Raw genomic sequence first — 24875 nt, forward strand, 5'->3', positions numbered from 1 at the left:
TGCTCGCAGCGGATCTGCCAGGGTGCTGCGGCAACAGGGATGTGACTCTCCAAGGGTGGGGGCCGCGCTACAGTGCGCTGAGCTCACAACAATCTTACCGGGCAAAAAATGGTTTCTGGGCCTAGCTAAACTTGTGTGGCAACCAATACGTGTGGGCACTCGATACATGTGGGCAATGTCTCCAGCGGGTGAGCCCTCCACCACCTGGGCCCGGGTGGCACGAGGGAACGCCCAATGAGCCATAGCCCTCACCTGGGGAGAAAACGCAGGCGAGAGGGGTCTCCTGGACCAGTCCTCCCCTACATTTCCCCCCTTTCGTTACTTAAGTAACAAATTCTTTAGCTCTTCTATCCTCCTACATTCCGCTTCGTCCATAACCGCCTCATCCCATGCAGGAGTTCCTTTGATAGGCATCCATGCTCTGCACACCCCCCTTAAGCTCTCACCTCTCCTGGCGTATTCATCTGGAGTACACGTGAGATATATACACCCACCGTCTCCCTCCAAATCTACCCAAACTTCCTCGTACCATTCTAGTATGCGGGGCTCTCTGATGGTGGTGTGCCACAGCTTATCTACAACCTCCTTGTCGTGGTACATGGGCACCAGTTGGTACCTGGGTGTGTTATCTACCCCTGTTTGTACTTGCGCTTCTTGCATCGTTTTTATTGTACCGTGTGAGTTGCCCATTGTCACCATCATCATTGCACCATTTGGTACTGCGTTAGCACAGACTCGAAGACCCACCTGGCACAGGCAGAAAATCAAAAGGAGGAACACCACAGCTGGCATCAAAAATTTCACAGTTGTTCCAAGCCATGAGGGGACCCAGGAGAAGATGTTATCGAACCATGTACTATCTTCTGCTCCGCCTTCCATCTTCATTTTTTCTCCTAGGTTGTGGACTGCTTCGATCACATGGGACAGGGAGCCGTTCTCTGCGTCTTCAGAAGGTACGAAAGTGCAGCAGGCACTTCCTATTTTTCGGCAAACACCGCCGTCCATCGCCGTCAACAGGTCCAGGACATACCTGTTTTGCATGGTCATCAGTCGCAAGGCTCTTAGTTCGACCTTTATTATGTTAAAACCTTCTTCAGTGTCGTTTGCCAGCTGAATTAATTCCCAACGGGTTATCTGGAGCCATTTTGCGTTAGCCCTTGCTTGGACACTTGATACGAGCGAGGCAAAGAATGTTTCTGCTGAGCTGAATAATCGATATTTGTCTGGGATCTGAGCCAATAGTTCTGATGACGCCTTTGATATATAGTTTGATGCTCGTCTGTTACGGGTCAGCACCTCTCCCTTGCTTCCAGAAGACAGGACATAGATTTGTGACTCTGAAGTTGGTTGAGCCACACTTTGCTGCATGCGCTCCTGTGTCCTTTTGCTCCCATCGATGTGGCTTTCTGGTATTACCATTAGATCTGAGTGCAGAGTGGCCATTGAGCAGCTGCCACTCCACGACGGGGGGAGGTGTAGGTATGCCTGGTTGCCGCATACCCAATATGTGTCCATAAGGGCCGCAGTCCCTTTTCTTAGATCTGGGATGGTGAGGGTCTTGTTACAGCTTTTGTTTGTTCCCATGGGGGCTCTCCCTTCTCCTTTAAAACACAGTTCATAGTCTATTTCACTCTGCAGCTTGAAGGGCTTTTCGATGGGCGTAACCCAAGTTAACTTTGAAATGTGTTCCTTCCATACGGGTGTGCACGTTTCTTCTATCCATTGCAATTTCTCCGGTGCCACACCCCTCAGTGCTTCAGCTTTACACATTACTTCCTCGTTCTTCCACTTGTTATCAGAAAAAAGTGTCCCTCCAATTACAAAAAACGGTTCTTGCAGACATACAACCCCTGATGGTTTTGGGTAGCACGTTTTCTCGTTCTGTAGCATTTGAAAAGTCACTTCATCTGCCTGGAAGGTGTTCTTAATTCTGCATAACGTGAGATGAAGGAGACATTGGGCATCTATAATTGGCAACTCTTTGGGTAACAGTACTTTGGGTGTACCTGATGCGTGAGGGATGAGGGAGCAAACATAACAGCTCTCGTTTGTTGTTTGTTTAGCTGTGGCACTCATGTCTGCATACCACTTATTCGTTTGGTGGGGGTGTCGTGGGTCTTCCATCTTATCTAGGCCTAGCCCATAGTACTTACTTCCATACTTCCTCCTCCCTGCTTCCCTCTTCCGTCTGTTATTCTTGTTCCTTTGGCGCTTCCCAGCCTCCTGAACGAAGGGCAAAACAGACCCCCCTTTCGCCTTCCCGCCCCCCTTCACCCAGTCATCATATAATATTTCATGTGTTGCTTTCATTTTTTGATTGTCTATGGCCATGGGGGCAGGTTGGCTGGTGGGGGTGTTATATAACCAGGATATGGCAGAGGGGTTTCGGTCGTTTAAGCTGTGAGCATTGTAATTAGACATCTCAGGTGGGGACAGTGTGCTATTTTGCCTTTTACCCTTTGGCCCTCCATCTTGTGAGATGACAACATTGGATGGCGTAGTATAGTAGCCCCACACAAGTTTAGTTCCGTCCCATACCAAAAAATCACCTTCCCTTGTAGTGGCATTGACACTTGCAGTTGTATTGGTCCCAGTAGTTGTGTTGTTCCCTCCCCCCTCGTTCATCTCGATAGAGATGAACGCTATGAACCAGTATGTAACCAAACCAAACATCAATGTAAAAAACAATACAATGCACGCAGATAGCCCACATTCATACGAATATATGCATTTCTTAGTTAACCACTCTCTAATTCTAGTAAATCTATCCGTTGCAGGCTGCCCGTTAGATGCCATGGAAGCTCCTGTTTTGAGATATAAAAGTGCATTAAGTGCATGCATGTAAACATTTTGCTAGCACCATCAGTGCCAATACATATTTGACGGGGAATGGAAGCGGGTGGGGATACGGGGATGGGTATCCACAGACAAGGGTTTATACAGGCCATAATTTGGTCATTTCATTAATTATATACAAATCAACAAGAAAAAAAGAGAAAACACATTTCTTTTTTTTTTTTAAGTATCCTTATCAGTTATTCTCTTATTCAAGTCCAGTATCAACACATACGCACAAATTCATATTCAGACATTTTGCTCAGTTGCATCGTTTGCTGTTGTCTGTGCCTCCTCATCTACCTCCTCTTGTACGTTGCTATATGCCTTCCGTACGTCGGTCAAGTGCACCCAGCACCTCAAGCCTTTGACCTTTACCGCCGTGGGCGTGCAAAATATTACTTGGTATGGGCCATGGAATCGTGGTGCATTCCACCGACGCACAAAGCTTCTGACATAAATCCAGTCGCCTGGCATTAGCTGTAGCTGTTGCCCTGGCTCCGTGACAGCGCCTGTTACATTTCCCTCTTCTCTAGTGAAGGGTGGGGAGAGTTGCTTTGATATCACGCGCGCTGCCCTTGTCAATTTCTTTAAATAATCTGTGAACTCATCTCCCAATATCGCGGCGCTTCTGTGAGCGTCTGAGTGTTCGCGCAGTGGCGAGTGTGCTGTGTTCATCCGTCTCCCAGTCACGATCTCGTGCGGGGACAAATGGTGGTCTTTGCTTGGCTGGTTTCTTAATTCAAATAGCGCAAGGGGTAGGCAGTAAATCCAATTCTTCTTTAATGAGAAGCATAGTTTTGATAACCTGCCCTTCAACAGTCCGTTCATCTTTTCCACTACGCCATTACTTTGAGGATGATAAATTGAACATAATTTATGTTTTATTCCCAATAATGTAGTCACTTCCTTAAAAAGCTCATTCACAAAATGAGTGCCATTGTCTGAGCGAATCACGTCACAAATTCCCCAGCGCAGGAATACTTCCCTTACTAGGAACTTGGCGGCGCTCTTGGCATCCGGTCGTGCGCAAGGTCCTGCTTCCACCCACCTTGAAAATGGGCACACAACCACGATCATGTACCGTGCGCCATTACACCTTTCCCCCATGTCTGCGTAATCTATATGTAGTTCCTTGAATGGGCCAATGGGTTTAGGAATTGTTCCCCGGAGAGTGCGTAATGTCATTCCTGAATTGTATATTTGGCATGTTGTACATTCCATTGCCAATCGAGACACATGCTCTTGGAGACAGGGCACGAACCATTCTTCCTGTATTTCTGCTGCGATGTGCTGTTTGGTGTTATGTGCAGGGAAGTGTAGCTGTTGAAATGCAATCTCTAATAGCTGTATTGGCATTACCACTTTCCCCAAGTTATTTTGCCGCCACAGCAGGTCTGTTCCTGACTTGCTGCACCCTCGTTTTGTCCACATTAATTTTTCCTCTGCACTGGCTCCTTCCTGCAATTCTATTATTTGTGGTATGGGCATCATATTATATCCTTCTGGGGGCTCGTCGTTTCTCTTGTTCTTAAGCATGTACTCACCTGTGTCATTTTTCTGAAAATAGGAAGCCTCCTTGGCGGCAGCGTCCGCTGCCGCGTTCCCTAAAGACACAACATCTGTGTTGGACGTATGTGCTTGGCACTTTACTATTGCTACTGCAGTAGGGTTTTGCAGGGCCTCAATTAACTCTTTCAACAATTCTGCATGCTGTACTGGTGTTCCGTCTGCCCGCCTAAATCCCCTACGCCCCCATCTTGCCAGTCCTCCATGTACTGTCGTTGTCATGTAAGCTGAGTCTGTGTATATTGTCACTGCACAACCTTTTGCTGCATGTAGCGCTTCTATGAGCGCAATCAGTTCTGCTGCCTGTGCGGAGTAATGTGATGGGAGGCGGTATTGTGCCAGTGTTTCATACTCACCGTCTTCTAACCTCACTACTGCCATGCCAACGTGTTTTTCTCCCGTGTCCACGTCAATTGATGCGGACCCATCCACAAAGTACACTTCCCCCTCGCTTAGAGCGTTCTCGCACACCACTGTCTCCTCCCCTCTTTCTCCTGTGTAGGTTGCGCAATCGTGGTTCTGCATGTCTTCGAGCGTGCACGCTTCTGTAATGAATGTGGCGGGGTTCACTGTCTTGCATCTTACTATATGGATGTTGGCACTGGACAATATAATCTCGTAGGCTGTCGCCCGCTGTGTGGTCAGTGTGCTTTTTGATCTTTCTAATAATGCAAATAATGAATGTTCCACAAACAATGTCACCGGGCAACACATTACTATGGTGGCACTTTTCTCAATCGCGAACGCGGCTGCAGCGAGTGATTGCTCGCACGCGAAATGGCCCTGCATCACGGCATCTAAAGTACCACTATAGTAAGCCAATGGCTTGTGTCCTAAGGACGTTTTTTGTGTCAGGACTGCTGTCATCAGTGTTTCTTTGCAGTGTGAGAATAAGTAAAACTCGCATCCATAATCAGGGTTTGCGAGTACTGGGGCGCTTGAAATCAAATCTTTTAATGTTTGGAAAGAGGAACTCATCTCTTCCGTCCATTCCATCTTCCTGTTCTCCTGTTGGGCCACCTTTAATGCTTGTAATAGGGGCCTGGTGTATGCTGCATAATCTAATATCCATGCTCGGCAGTAATTGCACATTCCCAAAAATTTCTGCATGTCTTTTACTGTTGTGGGTTCTCTTACTGATCTTATGGCTTCTACTCTGTCTGGTATTATTCTTTTCCCATCTCTTGAAATCAGCTGTCCTAGGTACAGGACCTCTGTCAGACAGTATTGTAGCTTTCCCTTGTCCACTTTGTACCCCTTGTTGGCCAGCAAAGTCAGTAATGTTATGGAATCTGTTCTGCATTTCTCTTCGTTTTGTGCGCAGACTAGTAAATCGTCTGCGTACTGAATAATGGTGCTCTCAACTGATAGGTTTCCTAGGTCTTCATGTAATACGCGATTGAAGATGCTCGGGCTCTCGCAGTAACCCTGTGGTAATCTGCAATGTTCATATCTTTTACCCCCCAGTGTGAAGGCGGTAAGGTATCTACTCTCTTCAGCCAGGGGTATGGAGAAAAATGCGTTTTTCAAATCTTCTACTGTGAAATGTGATGCCTCTTTCGGGATGCTGCATAGTATTGATGCAGGGTTCGGGACTAGAGGGAACTCCTTCTGAATTACATCATTGAGGGGGCGTAAGTCCTGTATCATCCTCCAAGAACCCCCTTTTGCTTTTTTGATTGGACAAATACAGGTGTTACATGGGGAGATTGAAGGCACTATTATCCCTTGTGCTAGTAGGGCATTTATTGTCTCTTTTATCCCTTCTTCAGCTTCACGAGACAAAGGATACTGTTTAACTCGCGGTAAAATTGCTCCTGGCTTTAGTTTTATTACCACAGGTTGTACTCCGTGCAACAGTCCCACAACATGGGGGCCTGTTGTCCATAAGTTGTTTGGTACGAGCCTCATGTCGTCATCAAAAAATGACGGTGGTGCTCCTACCACTGTCATTAATTGGACGGGGGTCTCCCTTGCTTGTATTAAAATATCACAGGGCATCGCTATTTCCATTACTATCTCACCATCCCCTTCTGTGTCTGAAAAGAGATCCTCATCTGTTACCTCTCGTAGGGCGATGTTGGCGTTTGTGCACAGCACTGTGCGCCACTCACACCCTTCCTCGTCCACTCCAATCACAGCGATCCTCTTTGCTGACACTTGTACAGCGTGCAAGTCTAATGATACCACTGATCCTGGTGCTGTGTTGGGACATACTATGGGGCGGAAGAGGAACTCCGCCGGAATCCTCCAGTCATGCTTCTTAGCTCGGGAATTATGAGGGCCAGAGTCTTCAGCCCTTTGATAAACATTTCCTCATTTTGTGGCAGCCCTCATATTTCCTGTGTGGTTGTGTAGGCTTGCACTACCAACATTGCACGCAAGGGGCATATCCCGGGTGTAGAACACACTATCCCTCTCTCGGTAAATGATATGGTCATGTTAAGTTTGCTTAGGAGATCCCTCCCTAATAAATTTATGGGTGAATGCTCATAATACAGTAAGGGTGCCTTTACAGTTTTACCCCCTACTGTTACATCCAATGCTTCTGTGTAAGGAACTTCAATTACAGCCCCAGAGAACCCCTGCGTCTCTAACTTCCTGTCAGATAACGGGAATCGGCCCTCTCTGATACATGATTTCTCCGCTCCCGAATCTACCATGAATATAAACTGCTTCTCTCCTATCTGCGCCCCTACCAATGGTTCCTCTGCTGCATTGTAGGTGGTGGATAGAACTGGACACGCAAGTGTTCTCTGTGGGCTGTCCTATGCGGGGTATCTCATCGCCCCTCCTGCATTAAAGACACTCCCTGAAACCACTGACATGCCGCTATAAGGTGCTGGCGCGGGGGCCCCGTTTGCTGTTGTCGCGAAAGGGTTACCTGGCGTGTATTGCATACTGTCATTGTTTTGTGGGTGGTTCTGTGTCCTATACTGGTGTCCCTGCTGCTGGCCCGTGGTACCCTGGCCGGGGTTTCTTAGTTGCTGCTGTCTTATTGGGAGACCATATGGGCTCCCTGGGTGTGGATGACCATAATTCTCCTCCTCCTGGAACCCATTGTGTTGTCTACTTCTGCACTCCCTGGAGTAATGCCCCCATCGTCCACAGTTCCAGCAACTCCCCTGGGGGCCCCTGGGACCCTGCCATCCGTTTCCTCCCATTCCCCCGTACCCCTGTCCGCCTCCTCTCCGGCCCCTGTACCCACCTCGTCCCCCTCGAGGGGTCCACTCTTGCCACTGTGGGCTTCCACCTTGCTCCTGCTCAGTCCACTGCCGTTGTGCTGTTCCCGCCCAATTAGTTGCCACCCTTCCTTGGAGTGCTATCAGCCCCTCCTCCTCATCATCTCCCTCTCTACTGTGTGGGAGCGCGGCTACTGCTGCTGCAACCTTCACTAGCTTTGACTGTACTAACTTCGCCTCGTCTGCCAATCTTTTCTGCGTCACCTCCTTCTCCCTCTCCTTGATTCGTTTACAATGGTGTACTATTATGCTCTGAATTTCTGGCCATCCCTTTGCTTCAATACCTGCTATCTTGTCAAGCGCCTTCTGCACTTCCTTTGGGAGCCCTCTCTTTATAATAAAATAAAATAAAGATGTCGATTGATACCAGGGCGTGCCCGTTTCTGCTCTCCACATCTCTTGGACCCGAAAAATGTAATCCATAGCCTCCTCCCCGTCATTCATTGTACACTGCATCACTGACTGTAAGTCCGGTGTGTCTGGGAATGTTTCGCGTACGGCATCCCACACCCTGGCACGCACTGTGTTAAAGGATGCCCCATCATGGCGGTCACAGTCTAACGTTACTCCCGGGAAACCGGCTTTTACCCATACTCTTTCAGCCTGATCGCCTACTGCTGACACGAGCAAACTTTTCACATCTCCTATAGCTAGGGGTACCCCAGCAGTATGTTTCTCAAAGGCATATATCCACTTACTTGCCCCTCCTGATAACGGGGGCAATAGCTTTAATAAATTGGCTTTATCCATCTGCGCCCATGGGATATAATTGGGCCTCCCTCCTCCCCTGTGTATCAACGGGAGCTGTAGCTTTCCTTTCGTCGTCCCATCCGGGCCCGTTTTGGCTGCTGATGTTCCCAGTGATGCCATTTTCCCCACTCTGTTCCTTAATCGCCCCGTCCATTCATCGTCCAGTGTTCTCATTGAACACGTACCTTCCTCCCCCTCGCTTCCCCCTCCCATCGCCATACTCAACCTGTCGCTTTCTTCTAACTCGTCCCTTATATCACACAGCAATTCCTCTCTAATTCCCCCAAGCCTTTCTTCGTTTACAACATCTCCCTCTCTGGACCCTACTTCTATTATTTGCGTTGGTTCTTCCTCAATTCTGAACAGGATCTCGCCCTTTTTCTACCCCTCTTCGGGCTTTCTATGTTCACCTGGTGCTCTGGACGTACGCCCTGATCTAGTTGCATCTAGTGCTGTCCGTTCGCATATGTCTTTTATCCTTGAGAGCTCATCTTTTGCTATCGACAGTCTCTAAATCATCTGTGAGCTTCTCTATATCTACCCTTTGTGTGCCTGCCTGGGCTCGCTCCCTCGTGCTTTCATATGGCGGAGGTGCCGTGGGCCGGTGGGGTGCAGTATCTTTCGGGGGAGGTATGTAAGTGGGGTCACTATACCCCACTGCGGGCACAGGCTTCTTTAATATCGGGTACAAACTTATTACCTCTACTGGTGGCGCTACACTTGACACTTCTTTGACATCTTTCTGTATCAGTAGTGGATTGTCTGTGGTGGATGGGAGATCAGGATTTAATGCTGGTGTTTTAGGCGGTGGTATCTCTTCAAATAACCTCCAAAGATCTAATATTTCCCTCCTATTTTGCAGCTGCTTTCCTTTGTATTTTAGAAAAATGCATGTGGCCACCGTATCCAGAACACTTTTATCAAATGACCCTCCCTCGGGCCAAATCTGAGGTAACCCCTCCCCCTTGAGCTCGGTCACCCATTGGTCGTGATATTTTTTAATCCGCTCCGTGTATCCCGGGAGATTCTTACAAATATGTGATAAGGGTGTTTCAGCCCCCATCTCTGTGCCCTCCTAGTGCTGGTGTGTCTCCGTGTGTTTGCAACTACAATGTAAATGTAGTATCAATATTATTCTTTATATTTTACTTCGCATTCAATGTTGGCTCCCTTTGTGCTCCCCTCCTCCCTGACTGCGCAATACAGAACTGGCCGTACACAATGTCTATTCTGTTCTCTTTGGGGGGCACATACAAGAGCAACCCATCCCTTATTTTGACAACGTCAGCCTGGAAATCAAAAAGGTACTCACTCACTTCACTATATTGACGTTATCTGAAAAGGGAAAAAAGTTTTATCCGACCACCCTTATCATGACCATTTAACTATTATGCATTTATAACCGCTTCACACATTCACAACATCAAAATCTCTTCTAGCACATACGAGGTGCACACACCTCTTGGCACCACTCAATTCACCATTCAAGCTGCCCTCCCTTTCCTCCCTAGCCGGCTGTCCCTGTTCGTCTTATTTGAATATCTAGATGCACATATATATAGATATTAACCTGCTTTCCCCCCTTCTAATAGGACTATTTTTCTCTTACTGTCTCCCTAAGTTTGTGCTAATCACAGTTCTTTATTCTCCCCCCTACCCTTAAAGAAAGGAAAAAAGTAATAGCGGTCACTAATGTACTCTCAGTGTCCCCTTTTGCTGAACACTTTTATTTTATACTCCACTTCTTCATATATTCCCAGTACTAGTCAAGATAGCACTATGCGGCGCCGCCTTCCACCCCCTTTCGGAGCTAGGTTCCCGTCACTTTTATCTCTTATTCACCTCTTGATCCTAATGGCCATATGCAAAGAAAAAGCAAGGAAAATTTAAGATGATCCTTAGTAGATCTACGTACCCCCTCTTCGTTTCCTGTCCTACACTTCTCTCCCCGCTCCCTTTAAAATCGCGCGCACTCAGTACTCACGTGCCCGTCTTGAACCGATAGTCTCCGAAACTGGGTCCGTCCAGGCAGTGTCACCGTCAGCTCAACAGTCAGCCCCGGCTCCGGCGAGCGGTACTCAAAGGGGATTTTTCAACCGGGATCCCGTACCCCCTCTCTATTGAGTGCGCACTTCTTAGTGTACCGGTCGCCGTTGGCGGGCAGCCTCCCGGAGCCGGCTCACCGTGCGTATCCCTTTTCGACCGGAGATTCTCGTGCCAAAAGGGGACGGTTATAAGGAGTTAGGAAGAAATAAAAATCACGCTATCGGGGTCACCACTGAAAGCAAGCGTCCCCAAACAGCACGATCCCCCCCGCAATGAGAGACAATGAAGGACTCTCCCAAAATGGGAATAAGGCCAAGACAGAGTGCGGGTGAGCGTAAATGGGAGTTTATCAATCAGAATTGGGCATGCAAAGAACTCTGCAAACTCCGAGAGCGCTCTGTCTGACAATAGCAAAGACAGGCGTATATATTTACAAAAAACGTCATCAAAACCTACATACTATAGGGGGCACAAGTTCATTGGGATTGGGTGGCGACGACTAACTATAGGTGCTGCTGCGGCGTGGTTGGTCTTGGCTGAAGGACGTCATTGGTCACCCTCGTGGGTTGGGCTGGGCCTGGCAGGTCGGCTTGAGTTCATCCGGGTGGTGTTGGTGTGGCAATGCTGCCTGTGGCATAGATGAATGCCTTTCCTGACTTACTTGCCCTCGGCCATGCACACCGCAGTCATTCAGTCATTTACAGTGTTATTCTCTTTAGTAAATCTTCCAATAGGTTATTTTATAGGTTAATGCAACACAGGAGGAATGCACCTTGTGAGGGGTCTGGAGGTAATACATCGAGGCCTGGTTACCCGTGTCCTGCTGACCGGGGCCATAGGTCGAGGGGCTAAGCTTCAGGGCCTGGGACGGGTGGTACAGGTCTTTCTGTCTTGTTAGAAGTTGTTATGGATGTTCCGCTGTGTGTTGTCAAAGTGTTGGGTGTCCTGATTGCACAGGGCCATAAGTCTAAGACGGTCCGGTGGGTTGTGGGGTTTACGAGGGGGCGCGGGAGTTTAGACAAAGGTTCACTGCTGTGCTGTAAATAATGCAGGTGGCTGGCCGCGGCCTTGGGTGCTGCGGTGGGGCTACAAATCTTTGAAGCGGCTCCAGTCTGGTCGGGGGAGGTGGGATAGCGCAGAGCGGGCCTCTGTTCTCATGTCTTGGCAGCCTTCGCAGGGTGGGAGGGGGATACATCGAGGCCTTGTACGCATTCACAAAGGTATCTCCCTTGTGTGTTGCTGAATGTAGGTAAAGACATCGCAAACATTTGAACACTTTCTATAATACTTATTTAAGATCACTTCAAAACATGCATTTAACCTTTGCTGGATGTGTCTCGATTATACCCAGTCCGAGCACCATATTTGTACATTATATTCTAGCAGCTACAGTGTTTTAGTTACATGCATATACATTCGCAGTAAATGAGGTAGTAGTTGTGTCAGTGGAGTACATAGAAAACGACCCGCCACTGTACGTGACGGTGGTGGCACATAAGGGGCTTAGACATACACACATGATAAGTGCATTCTCGCGCATCCTCTACATGAGTTCATAGTATAGTTGCATTCGCTTTCTCATGTACTCTAGCAGCATTAGCTTAGTTATGGCGCAAAACCATGGGGGGTAGGTTGCCCAGTGATACACGCAACAAACAGATCCCTGGAGCGTTCCTTTATTATTAGCATCCACCTGTAATGGTGTGAGCTCGCCATTGCTTATATCATGGGAGCATACTCTCTCATTTTAATACAATCTACAGGCGTTTGTAATATGAGAGATTTTGTGGAAGAAAGCATACTTTGCAAGAGGTCTTGACATTAATATATACATATATATAAAGACTGTCTGTCATCAGATTACCATTTTACCGTTCTTCTCATTGTTCAGGCCTGCTGGCCGGGTCATGCTGATAGTGATAATACACTGCGGGAGGTGAACTGTTACAATGTCAGCGTATTGCGCTAGCTCATGTCCGTCTTGTTCGTGGGAACGTGCTCACAGCGGATCTGCCAGGGTGCTGCGGCAACAGGGATGTGACTCTCCAAGGGTGGGGGCCGCGCTACAGTGCGCTGAGCTCACACCATCTTTAGCGGGCAAAAAATGGTTTCTGGGCCTAGCTAAACTTGTGTGGCAACCAATACGTGTGGGCACTCGCTACGTGTGGGCAATGTCTCCAGCGGGTGAGCCCTCCACCACCTGGGCCCGGGTGGCACGAGGGGACGCCCAATGAGCAATAGCCCTCACCTGGGGAGAAAACGCAGGCGAGAGGGGTCTCCTGGACCAGTCCTCCCCTACACAGTCACAGGTGAAAAGGGAGAATAGAAAGTTAGAAATTGAGAGGCTTGTTAAGGAGCTTCAGCGTAGAGCAGAAGAAGAAAGGGACAGAAGACAGAACCCGGAACGAGAGAGGATCTGGGTTGTTAATTCGCAAAAGATGTATTTGCGGGTAAACTGCCCGCAGTGTAATTGCTCGGGCCCCCGTTTTGAATGTTGATTGTAAAGGGGGCCCCAGCAATTTTTGTCCCCTGCCGCCAATTTTCAGTATGCGGGGGACAACCCTGAAACCCCAAAATACCGGACATGTGGAGCGGGGGACACCCCTGCAGCCTCCCCTCCTCATGTTCGGTATTTTAAGCCGTGCACAAAACGGTAACAGTTTGATGCAATCAAATTGGGTGTTACCACAGGAGAGAACCAGAGAAAGACGCCTCAAGGAGGTAGCAGACATTATGACAGGACCAACATGGATAAATAACGACAAGGAAGAGGGAATTCGAAGGAGAACATGGACACTGTATAGGAGCAGGAGGAATAGCGCCTCCGCGTCAAAGCCAAGTAGGAGTGTGGCAGGGTCCCCGTGGAGGGGGGGAGCAATTTATAGGACAGAATGATAGGAAAATGACAAGAGAAGCAACCATTAAGGAGGCTTAATTTGATGAGGAAGAAGAGGACAGCGATGATAGTGGGGGAACTATGGGATCAGACGAAGCCGTGAGGGAAAGTGACCATGACAAAAAGAGGAGGCATGCCACCCAGCCAGGGAAGCAAGCCCTGAGTGGAAGATATCATGGGCAGAGACGAAAACCTTAGAAAGAGTACACTAGTGTCCGATGGACACCTTTAACGTTCCAAGGGTAGATCGCATAGTGCAGACAAATTCACTCCGTATGCACAGAGGCTGAGAGCCTTAACCAGATGAAAAAGAGAGAGTATGACAAGAAGATTCACTATCACCAAAGACGTAGGGAAGCACGACAGGAGAAAATAACTTACACGGTTTCTGTTGCTAGAAAAGGGTGGCAGACTTCCACAGTATATACCTTGGCAACAGATGGACAAGGATAATTTGATGTGCAAGCTGCCCTTGTTAACCAGAGGAGCAGGGAAATGGACATATGAGCTACAAAGATAGACAGCATGGACGAGATTAGAAGTGGTTGACATGAAGAGCCTGCTTTCAGCCTTCCTTGGGGAGGTAGTTGATGATGGGTGGAAACGGGCAGGCTACCCCGGAGTGATGGCACAGAATATGGCGCACAATGGTGCACCATTTAAGAACTGCAGAGCAGCCATATGGCAGGCTCTAAGAGTACAGTATCCAGATACATCTGACATCAGTGTGATTATGGCACACAAAGTGCGTGAGGACAAAGACCCACTTCAGTACATTCAGGAGATACAAGCGCATTGGCATCTTGAGACGAGAGATATCAACAAAACTGTGTACCCCTTCCGATATCTCAAAGGGAAAATACTCAGTACAGACAATCCAGACTAATATGGATGTCTAATCTACTTAACTATTGTTCAGACTCCTTACTTTTGGAGGTCTATGGACAATTGATCTGAAGGAGGTCACCCACTCAACTTTTGAGAAACCAACATTTGAGGGTAAAGAACTGTGAAGGGAAAAGGGCTCCTTTTTGACATTGATGCTCCTAAAGCCCACATAGTGAAATATTGTAATTTACTTTTTGTGCAGTTCTAAAAGCTTTTTTTATTTAAATACTTGTTCAAAAGGTAATATCATAAAGAAAAAAGCAATCAGAGACCGATATAAATCAAAAAATCAATAGGAAAACACAACATAAATCAGAAATCAGTGAAAACTCATCAATTGCGATTCATTGATGCTAATAGTACATATATGAGTTCAAATTGACAATAGTGTACAGTGGGTGATGAGTATACGTAATCACATTCAATCCAACAGTATGTCAATTTGGTACTTCAAAGTGGCATTGAATCAGCAATTCAACAATTTCAAAGCCTGATTTACTGCATTGAGTGCTCATTAAAGTTCAGAGGGTTTCCAAATTGCCCTCCTAGTACAATGTCTACGTGGATCATATTCCAGGGTCTTGGGGTAAAGAATATCTTTGCCAACGTGGGAATTAATAACTAACATGATTTAAAGAGAAGGGGACCATTTGTGAGTTCTGGTTCCCTAAAATCTTCACATTTCTGCGGTCGAAAATTATGTTTAGGCCGCCTTCGTCAGGTTGTCAAGTTGAAGACCCTGTGTAAAAGTACATGAAGAATGAATGAGCGGGACCTCTCAGTTAATGCCTGTAATTACTAAGCATCTGTGCTGATAATTTGTTCTCTAGCTCCCAATCATTGTTTTACCTGCCGGGACTTTGATCCCAAGTGACGGATCGGGTCATCAATGGAGAGCTTGCCAGTCAAATGAGACGATCACAGTGGATTAGAGTCAAGAAGAAGACTGGTGTGACTGCCGAGGATCGAGTCTTCATGATCCGGAGATGCCCTAAAGTATACCTACAAAATAGATTACATCATGTAGGGGGATTGTGTACTTAATAGATTTTTGTGGAAACGGTTGTGGTATAGTTCCACTAATTTACCCGGGGATATGGATCCCCATATGTAGTTATAGTACATATAGTCCATATTCTGGTATTTGGGCAATAGGGGGTACGTGCTCTCTGTGTCTCGGGAAGCAGGTATAGCATACATCGTATCCTATGAAGAGAACCTTAATACTGTTGTTGAGACAGCTAGAACATGTATTTATCAGCTGTCTAGAGTAATGTAAGCTACAACTGTGGTGTGACTGTCCCACTAACTACCTGTGTTTATGGTTCTCAGGACTCGTAGGGATGGATAGATTCTCCGGTTGGTGGAAAGCCTTGTGGTCTCTGCTCCTAGCTGGGAAAACAGAGATCATATAAGGCAGGATAGTGACCCCATTCTGAAAACCACAGACATGTCAGTAATTAATTAAAAGTTCCCCATGTGTCTCCTTAAGGGCCATCATGTACTATAGTAAAATACTGTAAATGTCTACTTAGGGAGGCAAGGTGAGTGAAATTACTCCCCAACCCCCCATGTAAGATTATGCATTGGAGCAGACCCGGGCATGCTAGTCATTACCGTAGTAATCGGAAGTATTCCAAAACAGCCCCTGGTGCCATAGGTGCTGTGCCTTACCTGCTGTGGAGTACCGAGAGGCAAAGTGACCCGTGAGCTGATACGTCCATGTTGGACTGTCAAATGAGTCTGAGCGCGGCCTGGTTCACAGAAATGATAACATTGTCATAGGGATGGTGCACCCACATGGCATGGCGTCCACTCCTTACTGGGGCGTCTAACTGTTCAGAGCTGCGGCCTGAGGCAGCTTCCCAGCTGCTCTCATTACCATAGTAATTGCAGCTGACTCAGAGCGACATGCCATTGCTGTTTAGTGCCCCCACTATCGATTTCAGATCTCCTTCTCGGGTAAAGGGTACCTAGCCCATTGGAGTAAGGACCTAGCGAACACACACTTGGACAGCACGATTATTCAGTATGTAGACAACATCTTGATTTGTAGCAAGTCTGGAGAACAATGCAGGGAGGAATCTATACAATTACTGACTGTACTAGCAGAAAAGGGTTACAAGGTGGATAAGGCGAAGCTGCAGTTTTGCAGAGTGAGGTTCTTTACATCGGACAGCTGATATCACAAGAATGTAGGAAGGTAGCCCTGGAGAGAGCAGAGGCGATCCTCAGAACACAACCGCTGAGGACTGTAAGCGAGATGCAGCAGTTCTTGGGCCTTTGTAACTACTGCAGAGCCTAGGTATTCGACAATAGTACAAACACAAGGCCCCTTTTAAGCAGGCTCGGGAAAGCTCAGAGGGGGGATGGTAACCTGACATAGACACAAGAGAAGACAGTAGCATTTGAAGAACTAAAAGGGGCAATATGTACAGCCCCAGTGTTAGTGATTCATGATTATTGTGAGGAGTTATATTTGTTTTCACACTCTAATGGAGCAGTAATGTTGGCAGTGTTCACACTGAAAACAACCTTAGGATACAAACCAAAAGCTTACTACAGTGGGCGATTAGACCCAGTAATGAGGGGACATTACCCATGCGAACAAGAATTGGCTGCTGGTGCATTTTCAGTAGAGAAGTCAGCAAGTGTCACAATGGGCTGTAGTACCATGCATTGCGCGTACATTTTTTTTTGCCACTCTTGAAAAAACCCAAAAGCACGTTGGCTACACTGAGAGTATCAGAATATGAAGTCATTATTTTGAATCCGGCAATAAAAGTGATAAGGTGCAGAATTGTAAACCCAGTGATGTTTATAGCAGAACCAGTAAATGATGGAGACTATGTACACGGCTGTGCTACATATACGGTATCATATGACAACATCCACAGGGTAGGAGAAAATGCACTCAAGGGAGAAGAGGTACGTTTTATTAACGGGTCGTCAACCATAGACCAGACGATGTGAGAAAGGCATACTGGGACGGCAGTGGTAAAAATAAATCCAAGTGGAACAGTAGAAGTAGTAGCATTCTTTCAGCGCAAGCAGCGGAACTAGTGACTCTCATCATGGCATTGGAAGTGAATAAGGAGGAGGAGGTCACTGTGTACTCCAACTCTGCCTACATGACATAAACAGTACTCTCAGGACTGTCACATTGGAAGAGGAGGGGCTATCAATGTGCTGACAGCACACCAGTACAGCATGTGCCCCTATTGGCCAGGCTCATAGATGCACTACAACTCCAATCAGCCATAGTGTTGTGAAGTTCCAGACACGCACGAGTGGGGAGGACGTGATTTCCCGTGGCAATGAGGCTGCAGATAGAGAAGCAAAGCGAGCAGTGTATTTTACTGAACTGGCGGAGTTTGACACTCTATCCAACACACAAATGCATGTGCGCAACTTAATATTGAGAGAAGGATATAGTTAATTGTATCATTGATCAGAATCTGTCCTGTAAACAGCAATGGATAGGCATACAATCTAAATGTATGAATTCTACCATGGCATTAAGCCATTTCATAGGGAAAAAAGCTGGATTTTCTGTAAATACAATAATGTTGTTATATGCTGTAAAAGTAGTATCATGTCTATTATATGGATCTGAGATCTGGGGTATAAAACCGATGTCTGAGATGAACAGATTTGAAGGAAAAATCTTAAAGATCTTACTTCGAATGCCCAGTTCATTGCCAAGTGAATACATCCTCCTAGAATGCAACCAGATGCGGATTAGCAATATTATGGAATATTAGACTGCCATGTTTTATACAAAATTATGCACCCTAGAAAACGAGATGATTATTGAATTGATAAAAGCTGCTGATGTGATTGACAATAATAATGTATTATGTACTCTAGGACATCTAAGATCTACCTACCACAAATGGGCGAGAGAGAATGCACATATTTGGCTTGAACACTCATCATCTAGAGTTAAACATCTTTTGAAAAAGGCCATACATGATGTTGGAAAAGAAAGAGACATGATACAGCTAGCCATTAAGAGTAATAGTGGGATGTTCATACAACAGCGGGGGAACAACTTGGGAACTCCGAACTACTTGACTGCATTTCCTGATGCTAAAACAATCAGACAATACTTAATATTTAAGTTTCACGTATCTGATTGTCGGAGATAATGGCTGCAAGTTATGTTATTCCATGAAAGAACAGGTAGTGCAGACCCTGTGGGACTTTTAATATTGAAACAGTAAAACATATCATTTGTCACTGCGAGAGTCTTAAATCTATTAGATTAAAACATGTTAAGGCATATGGCAACAGATGTGATCTTGATAACATGTATGACATCTGGGAGAAACTCTTTCAAGGTAATGATCTTAATGTTATGTTTCACATGATGAACTACTATGAGTATTGCCAAGATATTCTTAGACAATTATCTGAAGGTACTTTTTAATAAGTTTTATATGGCTCCTTAGTGTATTAGATGAGCTGTTTTTATTCTGTATTTTTATTCTTATTTGGATGTTTTATATATTTCATTTTATATATATGTTTTAATGTTTCGACATATGTAAGGACTATTTTGGCTACAAGCATATTATTCAAATAAATAAATAAATATAGTTCATTGCCCATTACACAAATACTAGAGTTCCAAGGGCATGCGCCAATGAAAGAGAAGGAATTCCGGGTGAAGAAAGGATGTTTGATATCCCCTACAGATGTACTGTGGAGACAGGAGAGTACAGGAAAGCCAGTAATTCCTGTGACGTTGTTTGTTTGTTTGGTTATTTATTTATAATGCCCACCAGACCCGAGGGTATCAGGGCGCGAGGACAAGGAAATGTTCAGCTTACAAGGTTACAAAAATGCAAAACAAAATACAGCGTAGATTACAGTTCGATGGTCAAGACACGCAAAAAGGTAATCAGCACATATAATACAGGGTGTGGGTTGCACAAATACATGGTCAAAAGGTGACAATACAAGTGGGATACAGTTGTAGCTATAAATAGTGCATTTATAAATTGGCAGGCTCCATATGATAAGAGGCAGTAAGGACTTGAAGGGTCGTACTGAGGTAGAAAATAATTTTCATTAAACCAGTTGATAATGTTTAGTCTGAAGGTTGAGTAGGTTTGGTCCGCTCTTAGGAGAGGGGGGAGGGAGTTCCAAAGTTGGGCAGCTTTGACAGGGAAGCTGTTGCCAACGATTTTCACCATTTTGAAGGAGGGGACTGTCAAGCAGTTAGTGTAGTCCGCTCTGGTGGGTCGGAGCATAGGTTTTCTATTGATTCTGTCTGTCAAGTAGCAGGGTGCTGCATTGTTGAGGCACTTGAATGTTAGTGAAGCGGTTTTTAGCCTAATTTTATCAACAGTGGAGAGCAGGTTGGACTGTCTCCTTGCCGCTGAGATATGTTCTCTTTTGGTCATTCCTAACACTTCTTTTGAAGTGTTTGAATTATCCTGGTAATGTATTCGTTGGAGCCAAGGTATAGGGCATTGCAGTATCCCAGTTCGAACAGCACAAGTGCTCTTGCCAATGTAGTACAGCTGCTTGTTGAGAGGAAGGGTTTGGCCGACCTGATCAACTTACATGTGCAGGCTGTGGAAGATGCCATTGCATCACTTGTTTAGCCAATTTGAGGCTGGAATCAAGGTAAAAACCTAAAGTTTTAACCTCCTTGGCAACCTTAATCTTGTTGCCATCTATATCAAAGGAAGTATAATTGTGGCCAAGTTTATTAATGTTGGAGTGGTCCCCAGAATAAGGAGTTCTGTTTTGTCATCATTCAAGCATAGACCATGGAGTGCCATCCATGCCTGGATGATGAGGTATATTCTATTCACGAAGGCCAAATCCTTGTTGTAATCCCTTGTAAGTGGAATGAGAATCTGGGTGTCATCTGCATAGTTAGTGTAGGCGACACCGAGACAATCCAGATCATCAGAAAGGGGCTTGCTAAATATATTATACATAGTGGGGGAGACACAGGACCCCTGAGAAACACCGCAAGTGATGGGGATGGGGTCTGCTGCTGCTGTGGCAGAGAAGACCCTCATTGTCCTACTACTTAAAAAAGATTGGATCCAGTGTAGGGCTTGTTGCGAGAAGTGTGCTGCTGACTGTAGGTGGTTACAGAAGACCTTATGGTCCACCAGGTCAAACGCTGCTGAGAGATCTAGAAGAAGTAGTAAGGCAGATTTGCCGACCTGGGCCTTAAGGTCAATAAGCGTGGTTTCGGTACCATGCTGTGGTCTGAATCATGACTGCCCAGTGCCAAGAAGTTGGTTCTGCTCCAAGAATTTCTGAATTTGTAGGTAAGCCACCCTGTCTAATATCTTTAGAAGGAATGGCACTGTTGTGATAGGCCTATAATTCGTAGGTGTGGAAGGGTCAAGCAATTGTTTCTTAAGAAGAGGGAGGACCCAGGATTCCTTGAGATTACTTGGGATAGTGCCCGAGGTAAATGATGCATTGATAAGCTTAGAAATTAAAGGTGCTAGGTCCCTAGCTGCGTCTTTTATGATTTGGGCAGGACATTTATCTCCACTGCAATTGGAAGGCTTGAGCGAGAGTATGATTTTTTCAACCTCTAATTCAGAAACTTTAGAGAAGTTGAAACGTTGTACTGGTTTAGGTGGAGTAGGTGGCATGCAAATTTGTGGGGTTTTGGTAGGTATATTTAGTTCTTTATTGGAAATTTTGACTTGGAGAGTAGCGATTTTGTCGGTGAGGGCCTTCTGTATGTCAGAACACCAGATCTTATCTTTAACACAATTTTCAGGAACAGGGATCAGGTTCTCAAGTTCTTTTAGTATTGCAAACAGTGCCTTGGTGCCTGAATTTGCTTGCAATATTCTGTTATCGTAACTTTCCTTTTGGGTCACCGTATTTCAGTTTTGTATTTAGTGGAGATATTGATAAGGTTAGCTTTATTTACCTCCGATGGTGCTAGCCTCCAAATAGATTTGCTTTTGCATTTTTCTTTCCTTCGTGTTTTTAAACACAGAGGCATTTAGATGTGCTCTAACTACTCCTCATTTTTAAGGGGGTAATGGTGTCTAGAGCTTCTGTCATGACATTGTTAAATTCGTTAACTAAGATCAATGGATCTGAGGTGTATGGTAGTGAATTTAGGGTGGGGAGTATCAGAGGTAGGAGTTTGTCGGTGGTTATATTCTTTTTGTTACTGGTTAAGGTGGGAGGTGCTATGGGTTATTTTGAGTGGTAGGGGTTTTGGCATCTAATGTGAAAGTTATAAGTGAATGATCCATCCATACCTGGGGACTGATAGCAGCAATGGTGGTGTCACAGTTATAGTCAGCCACCCAGTCAAGCGTCGTACCCTTCTCATGGGTTGACTGTGTCACTTTTTGTGTGAAGCCGAACTCCGAAAGGACATTAGCTATTGAAGTTGCTTGTACGTCTTTAGGATCGTTGAAGCCCAAGTTCATGTTGCCCAGTAGGAGTGCCTGTGATGCATTTATTTTGCAGACATTGTTGCAGATTGTGCTAACGCAGCTGCACTATCGCACTCACCTTAACAGGGATATCCATGCTGCACACATTGTGGAAGATTGTTTCTGTCCCAACCTTGCAGAATTTGTTGCCACATTTATGGACTCTTGCACTGTTTACCAAAAGTATAATGTGGGTCACACGATGCGCGTAGTGCGGGGAACAATACCACACCCTATTGGGCCTTTCCAACATCTCCACGTAGACTATGTGGACATGATCAAAGTCATGATTGTGTTCATGTGCCCTTTTTCTCGCTGGCTCGAAGCTCATCCATGTTTACACCCCGATGCCCTGAGTGCGGCAAAATTGCTCATCAGATGGGTGTTCCCACGATTGTGTGCGAGGTTCTGCGTTCAGACAATGGACCCCATTTTGTAAATCCCTTGTTGAGGATTACACATAAGTTTTCCTGCGCTTATCACCCACAAGCGAACGGAATTTGTGAACACCTCAATGGCTTGCTCAAGTAAAAAAAATAGCAAAAATAAAAGCAACGTTAAGGAGGGGATGGCTCCATTGCCTGCCCTTAGCTTTGTTCGCATTGCGCAATCAATCCAGATCCAACCACCATTTAACCCCACATCAGGTGTTAACCGAACGACTCATGCAACACCCAATTGCTCCTCCCACTGGAGCGCTGACAGATTCCCAAGGTAAATCCACTGTTTTAGGTAATGAAATGCACGACTATGTTGCTTCAATGATGGCTAGTGCTTCTTTTATCTCTCAACAGGTCCAATCATCCCGGCGGGGGAGGTCGAAGAAGTTGAGGAAGATAATGAACTCTGAACTGCTCAAGCAACCATTACTTTATCCTGGAGATCAGGTCTACCTAAGGAACTTTACCTGCTCCTGGTACAATCCCAGATTCGAAGGCCCTTATTCAGTAGAGCAGGCAATGGACAAGGCTGTGAAGCTTGCTCGTAAAAAGGCCTGGAGCTATATTGGAGGCATCAAGCCCTGCAGAGGTGAGACCCCCCTGGCCCAACTCGTAGACGATCAGAAGCAAGAAGGAGAACAACAAGAGGAAGAAACTTCACAATGCATGAAAACAAGATTGCAGACTACAGTTAGGCAAGAGCAAAATAAAAAAGCTAAAATAGGTACACTGTCATTCTCTAACACGAGGTATTCTTCGTAAAAGTGTGGACTGGCCCATGGCAAATAATTTTACACCTGCAAACATTTGAAGGCACACTTTTAGTTTGCCACATTTGTACCAATGATACCGCCTAAGGTGCTCTTTTATGCTTTTCTTCTTTACGTGGCACACACCTACCCAGCATTAACACGAGGTGATACACTTGTCATTACGCTACTTAACAGTGCCAAAATTCAATTCATTTGGGAACAATTGTTTCTTGCAGCATTGGCTCAATACTACTGAAGAAGAGCTTGATTAGCATAACACAGCAATGATAATGTATGCTAAAACATTTTCCAAATGGTTTCATGGACTCTATGGACAATACAGAAGAAATCCAGCGATACAAACACAGAAGCTGCTGCAAGGTTCATTGTGTTGATAGTTTTTGCCATCTGCTGTCTCTACCTCTTTACCCTCACTACACTACAAAAGATTGCATTATCTGATGCACATGCTGTGATGCTTGCTAACGCAACTCTTATCCCTGCCATCACGGAAACCATATCTGGTCAAAAGAGTAGCGCTGCCAGAGAAGTAAAAAGACTCAGGCGAAGCACAGATACAGATTTTGAACACGTAAACGCTTACCTTGCTGATTCAGCCCATGTATCTAACAATGTGTAGTATCAGCACATGACCAAGGTGGGGCGAGAGACAATGAAGGAGAGTTGCTACGTCTGCTCTCTCAACCCCTATGCCATGAGTGCCTCCAGAACATTTATAGCCACAGAAATTCCAGCAGCCAGACCACAATGCCTTATGCACTTCGCTCTCTGCACCAGGAGGGGTTGGTTTTAAGCGAGATGGTCCACATTAAGATGGATGTCGTGAAAGACATTCCCGTATAACGATAGTTACATCAAGACTCAAGAGATGATCGACGACTACTGGAGCACCAACAAGACCATAGAATATATTCCCGACGGACAAAACAAGGGGGAAGCTAGAATATTGACACAAAAGAAATTACAATTCCCAAGGACAGCACAAAGGGAGGTAGGAGGGATGCTAGGAGATACCTCAACTGTTAGTATATGGACAGATATTCACATAAGAAGAATGGAAAGAGGATATTATAGGGAGTAAAGCACATGCACTCCTGACCATTCCAGTTGAAGTGGTACAGAGGAAAATGACGGCTGTCTCAAGGAATGGGCAGCAAGTGCAAAGTTGCTCACCTGAGTGGAGAATGAAGCAGGCCCTATGCCAATCATACCACTCGAGAGTGTTTCCTTGTGTTTCTAGAATGATGGCCCAGTGAAGGTTGAAGAGAACAAAGGATGCAAGCAAATATCGAAGATACCAGGCATGAGGGTCGGTACCGCAGAACTAATGGACCACTATTGGGCCTTTGGATCCAAAGCATACTTGCAATTGCTGCCAAATTGGGGAGGGATATGCTCTATAGTACAATTGAACACACCAGCATTGGTAGGGCCTCAAAAGGATTTACAGCTAGATGGATTCCCCAAAATGAATACACAAAGACCACAGATTATTCAGTAGGACAAATATGTTCTTTGCATCCTTAGTTCTGGGAGTACAGGCCTATGTCAATGCCAAGTGGCTCCAGATAACCCAATGGGAACTGTTGCAGACTATAAACTTGACCCAAGGGGTTTAAGGCCATCAAGGAACAGCTGAGAGCCATCATATTGATGAATTTACAGAACAGATATGTTCTGTATCTTCTTACAGCTATGTAGGAAGGCACTTGCGCCAAGATCAGGCCTTCCTGTTGCATGATGTGCCTTCACACGATGGTGAGAACGGAACACTCAGTGAGGTGAGCGCACAATAATCAGACTTGCACGCAAAGATGGAAGCAGAGATGAACCTGACAGTAGGAGATGGAGACTGGCTGTCATATATCTTTTCCTGGATATCATCTTGTATGGCGAGCGGACTGAAGGTGTTGATAGCAGCTTTGGTATTAGTATTGTTCACCTTCTGGGATATCAGAGTGGCAATAACACAATGCAGAAAGACCAGTAAAAAG

Source organism: Ambystoma mexicanum, chromosome 4p (genome assembly GCF_040938575.1).
Source record: "Ambystoma mexicanum isolate Mex_15411 chromosome 4p, UKY_AmexF1_1, whole genome shotgun sequence".
NCBI classification, from domain to species: Eukaryota; Metazoa; Chordata; class Amphibia; order Caudata; family Ambystomatidae; genus Ambystoma; species Ambystoma mexicanum.